At 32.4% G+C, this 16424-nt stretch overlaps 1 pseudogene; it reads right to left on the bottom strand.

Annotated features, from left to right (window-relative positions):
- Nucleotides 1–7065: 7065 nt before the first annotated feature.
- On the bottom strand, nt 7066–7183 carry LOC145248386 (5S ribosomal RNA; annotated as a pseudogene).
- Between the last annotated feature and the right edge of the window lie 9241 nt (nt 7184–16424).

The following is a 16424-nucleotide window of genomic DNA, read 5'->3' as shown; positions in this document are numbered from 1 at the left end:
AGACGCTGAAGTTTGTACTCAATATATAAATTGGACTGTGGAAAGGAGTGTGAATTTTATTAAATACAAGTTGGTTTCCGTGACAGCAATGGTTTTGATAGACACGATGCAAGTAAAGTCGATCGGACGGTCCACAGAGTTTTCCAATTATATAGATTTGCACTAACTTGATTTCTTTGCAAAGTTCATGCATACACATTTCTTTTACATACTCCAAATACTTATCTGTTCCCCTCATTTTAAATGATGGCCACTTTAAATATTAATACTTTGCATATTAATGTATATTATATCTCTTATTGATTTTGCCTCAGTTTTTTAACAATGTTTGCTTTTCTAAAGATGTCCACTTTTAATATCAATACTTTACAAAATTCAACTGATACATATGTGTGTGTGTGTGTGTGTGTGTTAGGGTTAGGGTTGCTCAAAATAAAAAAAATTAAATTGAAAAAAAAATTAAATTGAAAAAAAAAATTAAATTAAAAAAAAAATTAAATTGAAAAAAAAATGAAATTGAAAAAAAAAATTAAATTGAAAAAAAAATTTAATTGAAAAAAAATTAAATTAAAAAAAAAATGAAATTGAAAAAAAATGAAATTAAAAAAAAAATTAAATTGAAAAAAAAATTAAATTGAAAAAAAAATTAAATTGAAAAAAAAATTAAATTGAAAAAAAAAATTGAAAAAAAAATTAAATTGAAAAAAAAAATAAATTGAAAAAAAAAATTAAATTGAAAAAAAATTAAATTGAAAAAAAAATTAAATTGAAAAGTAAATTCTATAGTCGACAGGATTTAATCTTTTTCAATATGGCGATACTTATTTCTGTTAATGAGATTTCAACATGGCGTGACCTGTTTCTCAATTTATTTCGATAAGTCGACACGTATATCTTAATCATTTAATTGTAGCGACATCTATTCCTTGCAGTGCGATTTCAATATGGAAAAACTTATTTATCTTAATAATACTACACCTATTTTTTGTATGATTTCAACATGGTAACCACTATTTATTGTAATGCGATTTCAAGATGGCGTTCATTTTCGACACGTAATCGTTATAATATATTTTAAAAATTTTTAAATTTCACTTTATTTTCGAGAAACGATTTTGAATACGTTTAATGACATGTTGCCGTCCATTTTATTCCCTTTAGAAAATTGTAAAAAAAAAAAAAATAATAATAATTAATTAAATTTTTTATTTTTCTTTTTTTTCTTTTTAGAAATGTCCACTTTAGAAAAAAAAAAAAAAAGATTCAAGTCGTCAACCGATGTTAATCAGTTCTTTATTCTGTGGTGCGAAGAGAAAATCGGCAACGCATCAACAACCTCGTTCTCATAACATATCGAACAAAAACACACACTGGGATACGGAGACGTACACACACAGATATAATTGTTGACGTGCAAAAGCACACACATATAGTAATACATTAGCGTATGTCTTATTTTCTGTGTCACGCTTACATCCGGGCCGTTTAATTGTTAGGTTATTCCGTTTCTTGTCATAAATAATTTTACCAAGAATTCTTCATGAGTTTTTGTTTCGGTTTCGATTATGGCATAAGGAACTCAATATATATATATATATATATATATATATATATATATATATATATATATATATATATATATATATATATATATATAATGGTAGCAGGTTGCCGATGAAATGATGAGAAAGAAATGAACCATAATCGGATGTTATAAAATAAATAAGTCGAATAAAAAAAAAATCACGAGGCCTTTTTCGTCAGACAGACTTCTCAAGGATATACATCTGAAAGAAGGAGCAGAATTTTGTAGAATTGTTGTAATAATAAGCGAAAAGGGATAGAAAAAAGAACTTAGATGGAATATATACATATATATATATATTTATATATATATATATATATTTACATATATATATATATATATACACATATATATATATTTATATATATATATTTGCATATATATATATATATATATATATATATATATATATATATATATTACACAGTGGTCACCACTTATCAAGGCCCGGAAGCCACTCAGGGATAAGGGTTATTGCAAGTACATTACGTTAGTGTGGAGATTTGATGAAGTGTTTACTTAAGGGGGCGGTTCATTAGGAATTTGTTAACATTAGACTTGAAGACATCCAGGTTGTAGTCCGGTGGGAAGCAGGCAGACGGAAAAGAGTTCCACAGGTGTGCAGTTCTAAGAAAGAAGCTTTGTTCATTGAATCCACGTTTTGATTTAGGCACAGATATAGAGTGGGGGAAATTTTTCACAGTGGATTCAGCTAGACGGTTTTTCGTGAAAGATTGGCGAGGGGGGACCAGAGATTGGAGTTCAGATGAGCACCTGCCATGGAAATAACGATGAAACAAGGATAGGCTCGCAACGTCTCTTCTGTGGGAGAGAGGTTGCAGGGTAGAGAAAAGGGCATCCCCCACTAAGCCACAAAGTCTATTTTGTACTCTGTCACGGCAGGATATATATATATATATATATATATATATATATATATATATATATATATATATATATATATACATATATTAAGCTTTTATTTCGGTTTCGATTCAAGCTAATGCACCCAAGTTATATGGATATATTTTTTATATTTGAAATCGCAACTTTATGATATATAAAAATTGATGGAACATTAACTCTATAATAATGTATACGAAATCTGAAAGAATGAAAATATCATATTTAAGCGTACTTTACGTCCGGGCTTTGCTGGGCGAATACCAACATCAATATATTACAGATGAATGAGTCCACTGTGGAATTTCCACAGGTCTGACTAGTTTTAATGGATACGCCTATAATGTAAAAACAACCCTCTTTCCAAGGTCCCTGTTATTCGTGCTAAATGTTGACAAATATTTAAAAAAATAAATACCGCCTCTAAAATTTTCTATGCAAAGATAAGCGATCCGAGATTTTTCCAGATGACGATAAACTGGCGCTTCTACACTATTCGGACGAAATTTCGGAAATCGTAATACTGATTTCACATGAAAACAATGGTCTCTACACATTCCTCGTATTTTTAAGCTGGTTATATCCAATAATTTCGAAAATTGATAAGGTAGAAAATTATTTATTAAAGAAAATAAAAATAGAATTTGATGAAAACGATCGTAAGACACAGGAGAGTTCAAAAGGGAGGTAATTTTCGATACAATTTAAACAGGATGGCAATTTTTCACCTGCTACCATGATTAAAGTTGCTTTTTTTTTTTTTTTTAATAATTCAGTAATATTCAGGTAATTCCGACTGCATAATTTGTAAGTTACTATTGTAACTTATAAGAATTGACAAAAAATGAGTTGAACCATCGTTTTTTTTTTTTATCTTAAAACTCCATTTATTGACTACAAAATCTTGTCCCAATTCTGTAGTAGCGTAAAAGCGCCCATAAACTACTCCAAACTTTTCAAAATAAAGTTAAGCAACCCCAAATTTTTTTCATGCAAAGTTAAGAGATCCGAGATTTTTCCAGATATATATCTATATCCGGAAAAGTCCTGGACCTCAGACATTCCTAGACAAGCGTCCCCCAATTTTTTTTTACTCAAAGATAAGCGACCCAAGATTTTTCCAGGTAAAGATAAACTACTCCAAACCTTTCCAAGTAAATTTAAGCGATCCCAAACTTTTCTATGCAAAGATAAGCGATCCAAGATTTTTCTAGATAAAGATAAACTACCTCAAACCTTTCCAAGTAAATTTAAGCGATCCCAAACTTTTCTATGCAAAGATAAGCGATCCAAGACTTTTCCAGATAACGATAAACTACCTCAAACTTTTCCAAGTAAAATTAAGCGACCCTAATCTTTTTCCATATAAAGATAAGCGATCCGAGACTTTTCCAAATCCATATCTTTATCTGGAAAATCTTGAACCTCAGACCTTTCCAAGTAAAGGCAAGCAACCAAATATTTATTTCATTCAAAGATAAGTGACCCGAGATTTTTCTAGGTAAAAATAAGTTATCTCAAACTTTTTCAAGTAAAGATAAGCGATCAATGCTGCCCTAGATGAGTAAAATAATGAACAACGAATTACGCATAATGCCAACCTGTTTATTTATTTATTTTTAATTTATTCACCTCAAACAAGGCACAATGCCTCTGAGACGTAAGGTACTACTGTGAGTTAGAGGCATTCTAAGTGGGGCGTTATGCAGTGAGACGCTTGTTCATATTACATTTAAGCTTCTGAATTGTAGTACAATCAGGGAAACAGGAAACAGGAAACAGGAAGGGAATTACCAATGCTAGCAGTCGGAATATTTCCATAGAAGAAGTACACTCCTCGGAACACATTTCATAAAAACACTTGTAAAATAAGCACAGTGATGCAACATTACAGCGATGCGACAGAGACTGGGGATTGCTAGATAGTGAGATGTAAAAATAAAGGATTCTAAAGTTTTCCAGATGGAAATCGCTCATCTATACTGGAATATTCTCTCGTATGAGGAGAATAATCAATTGCTGTTTATTTTTATTTTTCCGGTCTGACCTCTATTTAAAACTTAGCAGGGCTTCCCGGAGTTGTCCCGAGCAAAAGTGTAACATAACTTATATCCCTTTCTCTCCCCATTTTTTGTTTATCCCGTCATCTCCCGATCACTTTTTTTTCTCCGCCCAGCCCATTCCCCTCTCTGGATATACACACATGTATACGCACAGACAAGTTTGCGTAAGTGAAAGAAACCTGTGGGGGAAAAATCAGTCATTTCCCTTTAGTTAGTGGCTAGAAAACAGACCCCCCCACCTCCGAAGAAAGAAAATAGATGGGGAAAGCGGGAGAGAGAGAGTGCATGCAGTAGAACCCCGGGATATGGCAGTAAAAATTAGTAACAAAATACAGTACAGTATATAATACATATGTATATAATCAAATAGCATTATAAATAACACCGTAAAGCAGCGCAAATGCCGGAAAAACATCATATTCCACACCGTAACCTGAAAAAACCTACCTTAGGGTCACCGTATCCCGAGGTTCTACTATATTGGGACCAAGGAGACTTAGTTTTATTTCATTTCAATAGATTGTTCTGAAGATTAACTTTTCGGACGTCGGTGTCAGCTACATTGATCTGACCCTTTCGCCTGTTAACCTCGATTACTGCTAAGAAGATAGGCTTTCTCTATCGTGCTAGAAAGTTACTTACACTTGAAAGTATCCTGTACCTCTATAAAGCCACAATTCGCTCATGTATGGAGTATCGTTGTCATATTTGGGCTGGTGCATCTGTTACTATTCTCTCACTCCTGGGCAGGGTTCAAAAGCGTTCGCCAACCTGATAGATCCTGAACTGTCATCTAAGCTTCAGCTTCTGTCCCATCGACGAAATGTTGCATCCTTCTGCCTGTTCTACAAGTATTTTAATGGCGAATGCTCTGACGAACTGCAAGCGCTTGTACCCCCCTCGACGTAAATACCCCCGTCAAACCTGACAAGCAGCAAAATCCCACCCCTACACAGTAAAGACCCCTAGGTGTAAGAAAGCCTTCTTCTCTAGTAGTTTCTTTCCCAGAAGTGCTAGACTTTGAAACCCCCTTCCGGGATTCTGCTTTCCCAACTGTACTGACATGCAGAAGTTCAAGTGTAATGTGAACAGACATCTTGCTGTTCATATCCCTTCATAATATCCCTGCAACATGCCCCCGAGAGTAGCTCCCACTTTCAAAGTTGTACTGTGCCTTGTTTGGGATGAAAATTGAATTAAAAAAGAAAAAGTCTACTCCTATTATTATGGTCTAGTACATTATTAATGAGCACAGTTGTTTGTGTTTACATATTGATGTTAAAAAAAAAGTAATAGGACATTTAGAAATGTAAATAAAAATAATATAAGAAAACTTCCCGAGGAAACTATTTTTTTTTTTTTTTTTTTTTTTTGCGTGAGCATATTGTTAACCAAAAGTAACAAATGGGAGTATTTTTAATTTTTAAAAGAAAGCGTTATTACTTCAATTCAACAAGAATATTTTATATCCTATCTGCCCCGATAGTAGCCTCCTACTTCAAAGTGGCACTGTGCCTTGTTTGGGGTGAAAATTTCAAAAAAAATAAAAAATATTTGGATCGCTGATGTGCGTTGACATCTCGATTCGACACGGCTTGATTTTACTAGTCTCCTCCCACCCACCCTAGAACAAAGAAATACAGCTGGAAGGCTTTTAAATGTGAGGAGCAAGAGCCCCCCCCCCCTCAAAAAAAAAAGATCCCTTATCATTGTGCCACATTATAAACATAGCTGGTTTAGAAATCCCGTTGTTGCTATACAAAAGCACTTAAATACTACTTTTAATTGAGACTGAAAATATAGCTTTTTTAGCTTCATTAAACGAAACTCAAGAATCATAATGCCCCCAAAGTTTTTCCCTGGAAAATAAACGTCTATTTTTTTTTTTCTTTTACGTGTACTTCGACATCAAACGAAGAAACGCCATACTTAATTAAGAAAGATTCCATTGTTTTTCTCTGCCGACTTAAAACAAATAACCTGTTTATTTTAAATTGAAACAAACAATTACGCTTGCTTTTATGTTTTCGTAATGAACTGCCGAATTAGCCTCATTTTGACATACGCCTTCATATCTTAACGACACGCGTTGGTTGATCTGTCACGTTTTAGTCTGAAAGAGGATTTGCATCTTTAAAAGCTCAGATTAAATGGACGCAACTTTTTTTTTTTTTTAATTTATTCAAACATCTGTGTATCGGTTGTTTCTTAACGTAAGTATAAAATAAATGAACTAACTCTAACCTTACCGTAAGTACGAAATACTCAAAACGGGCAAAAGTTATAGCCCGTTTACTTAGAATGAGTGCTTTACGCCAAATTGATGGTTGAATATGATTAAATTTGTACATTCAATACTAATCCATATTCGATGCTTCTATTCAGTCTCAAGAGACAATGGACACCCCGTGTAAGAGTAGCTGCGAGGCAAAGGTCGCACAATTACCATCCATAATTCTCCTGGATCAGCACTGCTTGGATCTATTGGCAAACCGTGTCGAGATAAGCGGAAAACACATACAGCACCTGGAATTCCAAAATGGTCCCTCATTTTAGTACTAACCAGGCTCAACGTTGCTTAACTTCGGTGATTTGACGGGAACCGGTGTGTCAGCGTGAATATACCGTATTTTTTTATAATCCGTATATAATTCATATTAACCTCTATTAATTCTTAACTGTCCATGGAACAGATGTCATAATACTAGTCCAGTCCGGCTGATTTTTTTTTTTATGGATCTTAGTTATTATAAGGTGCAGCGAACTAAGTATTATCGTATCTTGTTACACAGTTAGAGATTAAATAGGATTAGTAGGAATTAGTCATCACAATAACATGCTTGCTCTCACTTTTTCTCGGAAACTACAGGTCCAAGCCGGCTGAAATTTTGTATGAATCTTTATAAGTATTATCGTATCTGTTCGATGTACATTATTAGGGATTAATGTGGATTAGAATTTAATGCAAAAATGAGCAGAAAGTTAACCATATTCAACCAGCAATTTAGCATAAACCACTCACTCTAAATCAACGGGATATATATATATATATATATATATATATATATATATTTTTTTTTTTTTTTTTTTTTTTTACAAAGGCATCACCACATTATCAAGGCCCAGAGGCCACTCAAGGATAAGGGTTAAAGAGTGTACAGTAGAAGTTGGTCAATATAGTAATCATTAGTAATGAAAATTTGGTAAATTTAATAACTTATATGGAACGGCTCATCAAGAATTTTTTTACTTTAGACTTGAACACAACCATATATAAAGATAACGCCAATCCTTGGTTTGAAATGATACTATTAAGCTTTATATTAACTTTAGAAGAATCCTAAAACCATACAAACGGATACATACATACAGCGGGATAGCTATATATATATATATATATATATATATATATATATATATATATATATATATATATATATATATATATATATATATATATTCTCGTTTTTAATGGTCTGAAAAGTTTTTTGGGACGATTAATCGGAATCGGAATGGTGAATTTACATAATCGGGACTTTTGCGGTATCGGAATCGATATCGGAATTGGAAAAAATTGCGTCATTTTTCCAATGCCAAAAAACAAAACAAAAACAAAAAACAAAAAAAAAAAAAAACGATTTCTTTGATTATCTTTTTTTATTTGATTTTGTTCAAAACAAAATCTTCCACCGGTGATAAGTAATCATAAAATAGATATTTATTCATTTTAGATTTTCATTGATTTTAAATATTTATTGATTTTTAATTACCAGTAAAACTAAAATCTGAAGTGCGTTTTTACGTTTGAAAAAAAAATATGCACATTTAACATGTGCTTTTATGGAAAATAACAACTTTATAGTTAAATAATTTATAGTTAAATAATTAATAGTTAAATAATTTATAGTTAAATAATTTATAGTTAAATAATTAATAGTTAAATAATTTATAGTTAAATAATTTATAGTTAAATAATTTATAGTTAAATAATTTATAGTTAAATAATTAATAGTTAAATAATTTATAGTTAAATAATTTATAGTTAAATAATTAATAGTTAAATAATTAATAGTTAAATAATTTATAGTTAAATAATTTATAGTTAAATAATTTATAGTTAAATAATTTATAGTTAAATAATTTATAGTTAAATAATTTATAGTTAAATAATTTATAGTTAAATAATTTATAGTTAAATAATTTATAGTTAAATAATTTATAGTTAAATAATTTATAGTTAAATAATTTATAGTTAAATAATTAGAGATTTAAACGGAATCTGAATCGGTAATTGTATCGGAATCGGGAAAATAATGGAATCGTCCCATCACTAATACACACACACACACATATATATATATATATGTGTGTGTGTGTGTGTGTGTGTGTGTGTGTGTGTGTGTGTGTAGCTTATTTTCATTTAGGCAAACATTATTAAATAACACGGAGTGTTTTGCTTAGAGAATTTTTTTTTTTTTTTTTTTTTTTTCAATTTTCAGAATAGTTCATTTAGTGTTTTAATCAAATTTGTGCATGTAATTTCCGTGGGTTCGTTGGTCAATAATCATGCAAATATGACGCAGCTATGTTGTGAAATGCTCGCTCATGGTTAGTTAAACACCGATAGAATTGTTCATTATTAAATCATATGGAACATATTTTCTTTTATTATTATTAAAAACTAAAATTAAATATAGTCTTATAAAATTGGTTTGAAATAATGGCGGTTTGTATGGTTTTAGGATTCTTCTAAAGTTAATATAAAGCTTAATAGTATCATTTCAAACCAAGGATTGGCGTTATCTTTATCCAATATTTGGAAGAATGCCAAGCGAAATATGCGAAATATTCCAACTGTCCCTATAGAACAATTGAAATTTAGCTAAAAATGTGTATAGAATCTGGCACCATCCTCCATCCAACACGCACAAATACCCGTACAAGTACATCATCCTGTGATTCTGTTTTTGATTTTTTGTATTTATTTATTTTTAAGTGTCAGTCTTTTATCTCCCAATTTCGTCGCTTGCTCGTCCCAAATGACGCGGCAGGAGTGGGTGTCAGAACGAGGCTGCGTTCCAAACTATGCAGTCACTCGCCGTAATTAGCATTCAGTTATGGGTTCATAATCAAGACTTTTATCAGAGGCACACACATGTCCCCCTTCCCCTTTTCGTTTATTGTTAAAAAATCCTTCTGTCGCTCTAAGCCTCCTCCTCTCGCCCCTTCTCGTTCCGACCGAATGGATGGGGAATGCTAGTCACAAGTGCGTTAGGAGGAAAGAGTGTGAGGGCTTATTTTGTGAAACCCTTTTACGAACGATGATTTTTACTGGAGAGCGTTTTTCATCGGGTTAGGTCTGGAGAAAAAAATGCTTTGAGAATCTGCGACTCATTTTGCAACATGTTGGAGGGGGTAGTTAATTTCAGGGACAGATTTGCTTCTATTTTATTTTTAGAGATTTTTTAAAATTTTATTACATATTTAAAAAAAAATTTTTTTTATAACGCTTGAATTAAATTGTTTATGACTTTTTAATCTCCCGTGAATAAAGAGCGTGAAAAAAAAAAACAAAAAAAAAAAAAAAAACACTTGGAAGAGGACGGTTAAATTTTTAATGCTTTGTTTTAAACGAGAAGTGAATTTTATTTTTAATGTCGACGCCCATTACCCTTTGATTCTTTAAAAGATTAAACTTTGAGGAGGGGGAAAAAAAGGAATTCTACTTTTAGAGACGTTTATATATATATATATATATATATATATATATATATATATATATATATATATATATATATATATATATATATATATATATATATATATATATATATATATATATATTTAGATATGCGTCAAATCGCTTCTATAAGATGTTCCGTCGATAGGTCCGTCATTTTTATTACACATTACGTCAATGGCGATTGAGTTAGCTAGTATGAATTTTGACAAGGGTCATACTGAGTGCATAATAATAACCCAGATCTGCAAAACAGGATAATTCCTAGGGTTGAGCCAAGGATGAGTGACATGTAAGATCAAAGCTAAACAACATAGACAAAACAGAGTAAGATGACGAATGACGTCAGTTTTTCGAGCGGAGAGAAACAAAGGTCTTCAAATCAGTCCTTTTGCGGAAGCCGTGCGAAGGAGCCATCGCCAATAATGTAAACAGAAAACTTTGATATAAAAAGTGAGAAATATAACTTTGATGTCGCTAATCACTAAATAGTTAGCTAAGGGAATATTAGTCTCTCCTCTCTCTCTCCCCCCTCTCTCCCCCTCTCTCTCTTTCCTGTCAATTATCTTCAAAATAAAACCTTTAATAAAACATTCAGGAACGTTTCCTTGTTTTCTCTTTCGCTGAGGTTACGATAAATAGCTCGCGTATAAATAACCCACGCTGGTCATTTTGTTATTGAAGAGATATTTTAACTGATGAGTTACGGCTTATTGAGTCCAGTAACTACTCGAGAATACACGTTGGCGCGATTGATTGAATGATTGCTCCTTTAATGATAAAGAATATTTTAAAGGCGTGCAAATGCTTAGTGGGATTAACAAAGATTGATTACTTATGCATGATTATTTATACATGATGATGATGATGGTGGTGGTTTATGACAAATATTTGTTGACATTGGATTTGAATACGGCCGTATACAGGGGAGCAATCCCGTGGTAATGTGTCCCATAGATGGGAAGTTCTTGGGAAAAAACTCTGTTGATGAAAATTCCGCCAGGCGTCTGGTGCTATCAGGTCTGGCTGTCTGAAGATACTGACTTCCTTACCTAAAATGCACTAAACATATTGATGCTATTGTTTGTTTGTTTTGTGCTCTCCCTTTATAAAACTCAATCTTGTCCTGTCCCCCCTCCCAAAAAAACAAATAAAACCATTTTCCTCTACAAAACAATTAAACCAAACATCATGAATAAATATTTGAAGATATAAAGCTTTTTATCATAATGGTATTTAATAATCCAAAAAGGTTATTTGATTATGCACTTGTTTGTTATTATTTGGATTGGAAAGCAACATATTCAGTATATGGCACCCAAAATGCCGTGGCTGATTGGTCGGGCTACTTTTAAGTGAGCTGCCCTGTACTTACCTAGTTCGACCTCACACCATTTCCCTTTCCACAGGTATTTCGTCTTATCTGTGGGGTTCGAGGCGACGAAATTTCGAACAGGATTTAAAGACGGGCACGCATCTAAAACAAACACAGTTCTTATCGGTTCGGAGCAACATTTTGTCTCATCTGCCATTATTGCACCAACAAGATAAGTAACTATTTCCTGTTGGCTCCACTCATTTTTCTCTCTTTCTTTTTTCACAAAATTCTAAAAATATAATAATCTCTCTCTCTCTCTCTCTCTCTCTCTCTCTCTCTCTCTCTCTCTCTCTCTCTCTCTCTCTCCGTCTCTTACTCTGTCTCCTTTTTCACACGCACACTAATTCTTTTCGTTCTACTTATAATATAAGCGACACTTTCTGTTTGTTTGCATGCCTGTCCGTATTTTGAATTTTTTCAAAGGAGACAATTACAAAAATCTATATCAAAAACACTTGTAAATGTTTTTTTTTTTAATTTTTAAATTTTTTTTATTTCCATACTTTGTGGACCAGGCGCGAACGCAGACCCCACAATTTTAATGAACCGCCGTTCTGCCAAATCAAACATCTTCTATCATTATATGTAATCAGTTTTTTTTTAAATAGTCAACCATATAGGAGCCTATTCGTGAGCAGACTTACACACACAGACATTCAGCTTTATATTATACACTTTATGTAAAATTTCAAATGTTTAGGCCAAAATTTGTCTGAGTAATTTCGTAAAGACCGCAGAGGTCAATTCTTTTTTAACTTTGACCCCAATTTTGATCCCTTAAAATTTACCATTTTGGTCTCAAATCAAATTAAAAAGTTTTACCCATGTCCAAGGTATCTACATGTGCAAGTGTTTAGACCAAAAATTGGCGGAGAAATTTGGTAGAATCTACAAAGGTCAACTCTTTCAACTTTGACTTTTTGGCAGCTAAAATTTCGCCCCAAAACTGAGTAAAATGCTTGCTGCATGTCTGAATACCCGTTATGTATAAATTTCAAATGTTTAGATCCAAAATTGACTGATTAGTTTGCTAGACACCGCAAAGGTCAAATCTTTTGAACTTTGACCCATTGGCAGCACCAATTTTCGATCCAATCCAATTAAAACGCTTGCCCTATTTCTGAATACCCTTTATGTAAAATTTCAAATGCTTAGACAAGAAATTGGCTGAGTAATTTGGTAGAGACTGCAGAGATCCAAATTTTTTAAACTTTGACCTCAAATTTGACTCCTTAACATTTATTGTTTTGGGGCTCAAATTCAATTATAAAGTTAGATCCATGTTAAAGTAACCTACATTTAAAATTTCTAGTGTTTAGACCCAAAATTGGCGGAGGAGTTTGGTAGAGTTTTTAAAGGTCAACCCGTTGAACTTTGACCTCCTTGACAGACAAATTTCTGGCCGAAAACCAATTAAAATTTTTTCTCAAATCCCAATACACCTTATGTCAAATCTTGAGTCTCTAGACTGAAAATTGACAGAGTTATTTTGTAGGGAAATGTACACACACCCACCCACCCACACACACACACACACACACACACACACACACACACACACACATTTTCGCTTTTATAGATATACTAGCATTTCGGCCCGTTTGGAGGTGTATGCTGAGCCCCCCCCCCAAAAAGTCAATTTTTTTAAACTTTGACCCCTATTATGACCCCTTAACATTTATTGTTTTGGGCTCAAATCAAGTTATTAAGTTAGATCCATGTCCAAGGAACCTATATCTAACTATCAAGTGTTTTGACCCAAAATTGTCGGAGGAGTTTGGTAGAGTTCTCAAAGGTCAACTTTGACCTTTTAACAGCCAAATTTCTGGCCGAAAATCGATTACATAGATTTTCCCAAATTTCAGTACCCTGTATATCAAATTTCGAGTATGTAGACTGAAAATTAATAGAGTTATTGCGAAGGAAAATATACACAGACACACAGGCATGCACATAGACACACAGACACGTTCATTTATATAGATATACTAGCATTTCGGCCCGGCGTTGCCCGGGTGTTTGGTCGTGTATGCTGAGCAAAAAAAAAAACAACAAAACAAACAAGCAAAAAAACAGTCATTTTTTTTTATTTGACCCCAGTTATGACCCTTAACATTTATTGTTTTGAGCTCAAATCAAGTTATTAAGTTAGATCCATGTCCAAGGAACCTATATGTAAAATTTCAAGTATTTAGACCAAAAATTGTCGGAGGAGTTTGGTAGAGTTCTCAAAAGTCAAATCGTTGAACTTTGACCCCTTAATCGCCAAATTTCTGGCCGAAATCCGGTCACATCGATTTTCCCAAATCTCAGTATCCTGTATATCAAATTTCGAGTCTGTAGACTTAAGATTGAGTTATTGCGTATGGAAATGTACACAGACACACAGACAGACACTTTCACATTTATAGATATAATATATATATATATATATATATATATATATATATATATATATATATATATATATATACGTAGTTCTGTACTTATTTCCCCCCTTTAATAAAAAAAATCACCCAATATAGCTCTTGACGATTGAGGGTGAAACAGACCGGCTGACTTTTTCTGCTCTCTTATTACTTTTAATCATAAATATTAATTTAAAAAAATAAGTATTCCCTTAATTGCAATACTGAAATTTCTGAACAAGGAATACTGTGTTGAGGTTTTTAAAAGGAACTCAGAAGAGATTCCGTCGGAAGAGGTCAGCACTCTTCAAATTGGGCAAGTGGCATTTCCACCAGGACACTATACCAGTCCACAAAAATATCGATCCAGCCGTTTCTAAATCGTTAGGGAAAGCACACACACAAAGTGAAGTGTCTTTTTATATATATATATATATATATATATATATATATATATATATATATATATATATATATATATATATATATTAGTAGAGAAAGAGTTACTGACTACTTTTTAAGAGTGAATAATAAATAATTTCCTCACAAATATATTGGGTGCTATAACCGGGAATTGAAACCAAAGGCTTGAGATCTACAGCCGGCCATTCTACAAAGTGAGATAACAGGCAAACGAGTATTAGAAGTTATCTTGATAGTTTAAAACAATTTATTTTGCTTAACAGCGTTAATTGTTTTTTTCCATATCGCTTCTTTTAACTACGCATTGGTGTTAAAATATAGTATAAGATAAGAATTGTAAGTCGAAATTGGGAACAAGAACATTCTTAATTTTATAGTCGAGAATATTGTCCCGTTAGCGTTCGTTTCTTCTTTTTTGATTAATTAATTTATTTTTGCGTTAAATACGTCAAAAAACAATTTAATGCTTAATATAATAAAATGCTAAAAAAAATATAATAATAATAATTCATGGCAAATATTAAATCACTAGCGATAAGATTATTTTAATTGTCCAAAACAATTAATTTTGCTTGTAATGCGTATTATCGTTAATATATAATACGTAATGCAAATTAAATCTCTATGGGAAAACCTCATAGGAAAAAAAAATCGGGAACAGGGGCATTTTTCTTTTTAATCTTAAAGTCAAGAATAATATTGTTAAGTCTACATTCGCATCCGTAAACAGATGTACGTTTTAGTTACATTTTTATAATGAAAATACTTTGAGGTTTGCGTTTGCGCCTGACATCCATATAAATGAAGTATTTTATTTTATTCATAACAATGATACTGCGTGGTTTGCGTTTGCTGTTAACATTTGTAAAAGAGAAAAACGTGTTACTTTAATTTTATTCATAACTAGTAGGATCCGTAACCGGTGTTGCCCAGTGTTGCCCGGTGGAAGCCTGACCCCCCCCCCCGCAAAAAAGTAAACTACGGTTGTTGTTAGTGGCCACAGCTGTCCCTGAACAATTGGGGTCACTGGCGCCCGTGACCGAAATGAAATAACCATGACAAGCAGAAAACCCCACCCCTACACAGTAGAGATCCCTGAGTGTAAGAAAGCCGCCTACTCCAGTAGTTTCTTCCCCCAAACTGCTAGACTTTGGAACTCCCTTTCGGGATTTTGCTTTCCCAACTGTACTGACATGCAGAAGTTCAAGTGTAATGTGAACAGATATCTCGCTGCTCATCTCTCTCCGTAATATCCCTGCAACTTATGTCCCCGATAGTAGCCCCCTACTTCAAAGTGGTACCGTGGCTTGTTTGGGGTGAAAATTGAATTAAAAAGAAAAAGTCTACTCCTATTATTATGGTCTAGTATATTATTACTGAGCACAGTTGTTTGTGTTTACATATTGATGTTAAAACGATGTAATACTTAATAAAGGATATTTAGAAATGTAAATAAAAATAATATAAGAAAACTTCCCGAGGAAACTATTTTTTTGTTTTTTGTTTGTTTGTTTGTTTTGTTTTTATTTTGCGTTAGCATATTGTTAAGCAAAAGTAACAAATGAGAATATTTTTAATTTTAAAAGAAAGCGTTATTACTTCAATTGAACAAGAATATTCTTATCCTAAAGTCCGAATGAAATTTTTTTTATCTGAGTTCGCACTTATTATTATTCCACAAAAAAGATATATGTTTTACTTTTAATTTATTCATAACAATAATACTGTGCGGTCTGCATTCACGATTGACATTTATAAAAATGAAATACGTTTATTTGATTTATAACTAGCAGATGTACCCGGCATTGCCTGGTATGAAACATAACATTGAATTCATTAAAATAAATGAAGAAAACAAAACGGAAAGAAACTGAAACATGTGCATGCGAGTATTATGTCTTTTTAAAACAGTTCACTTTTTGTA

This window comes from Euprymna scolopes, chromosome 26, assembly GCF_053919585.1.
Source record: "Euprymna scolopes isolate OS-2025 chromosome 26, ASM5391958v1, whole genome shotgun sequence".
Lineage (NCBI taxonomy): Eukaryota > Metazoa > Mollusca > Cephalopoda > Sepiida > Sepiolidae > Euprymna > Euprymna scolopes.
The sequence above is the reverse complement of the archived record's forward strand: the minus strand, read 5'-3'. Positions and strand labels throughout refer to the sequence as shown.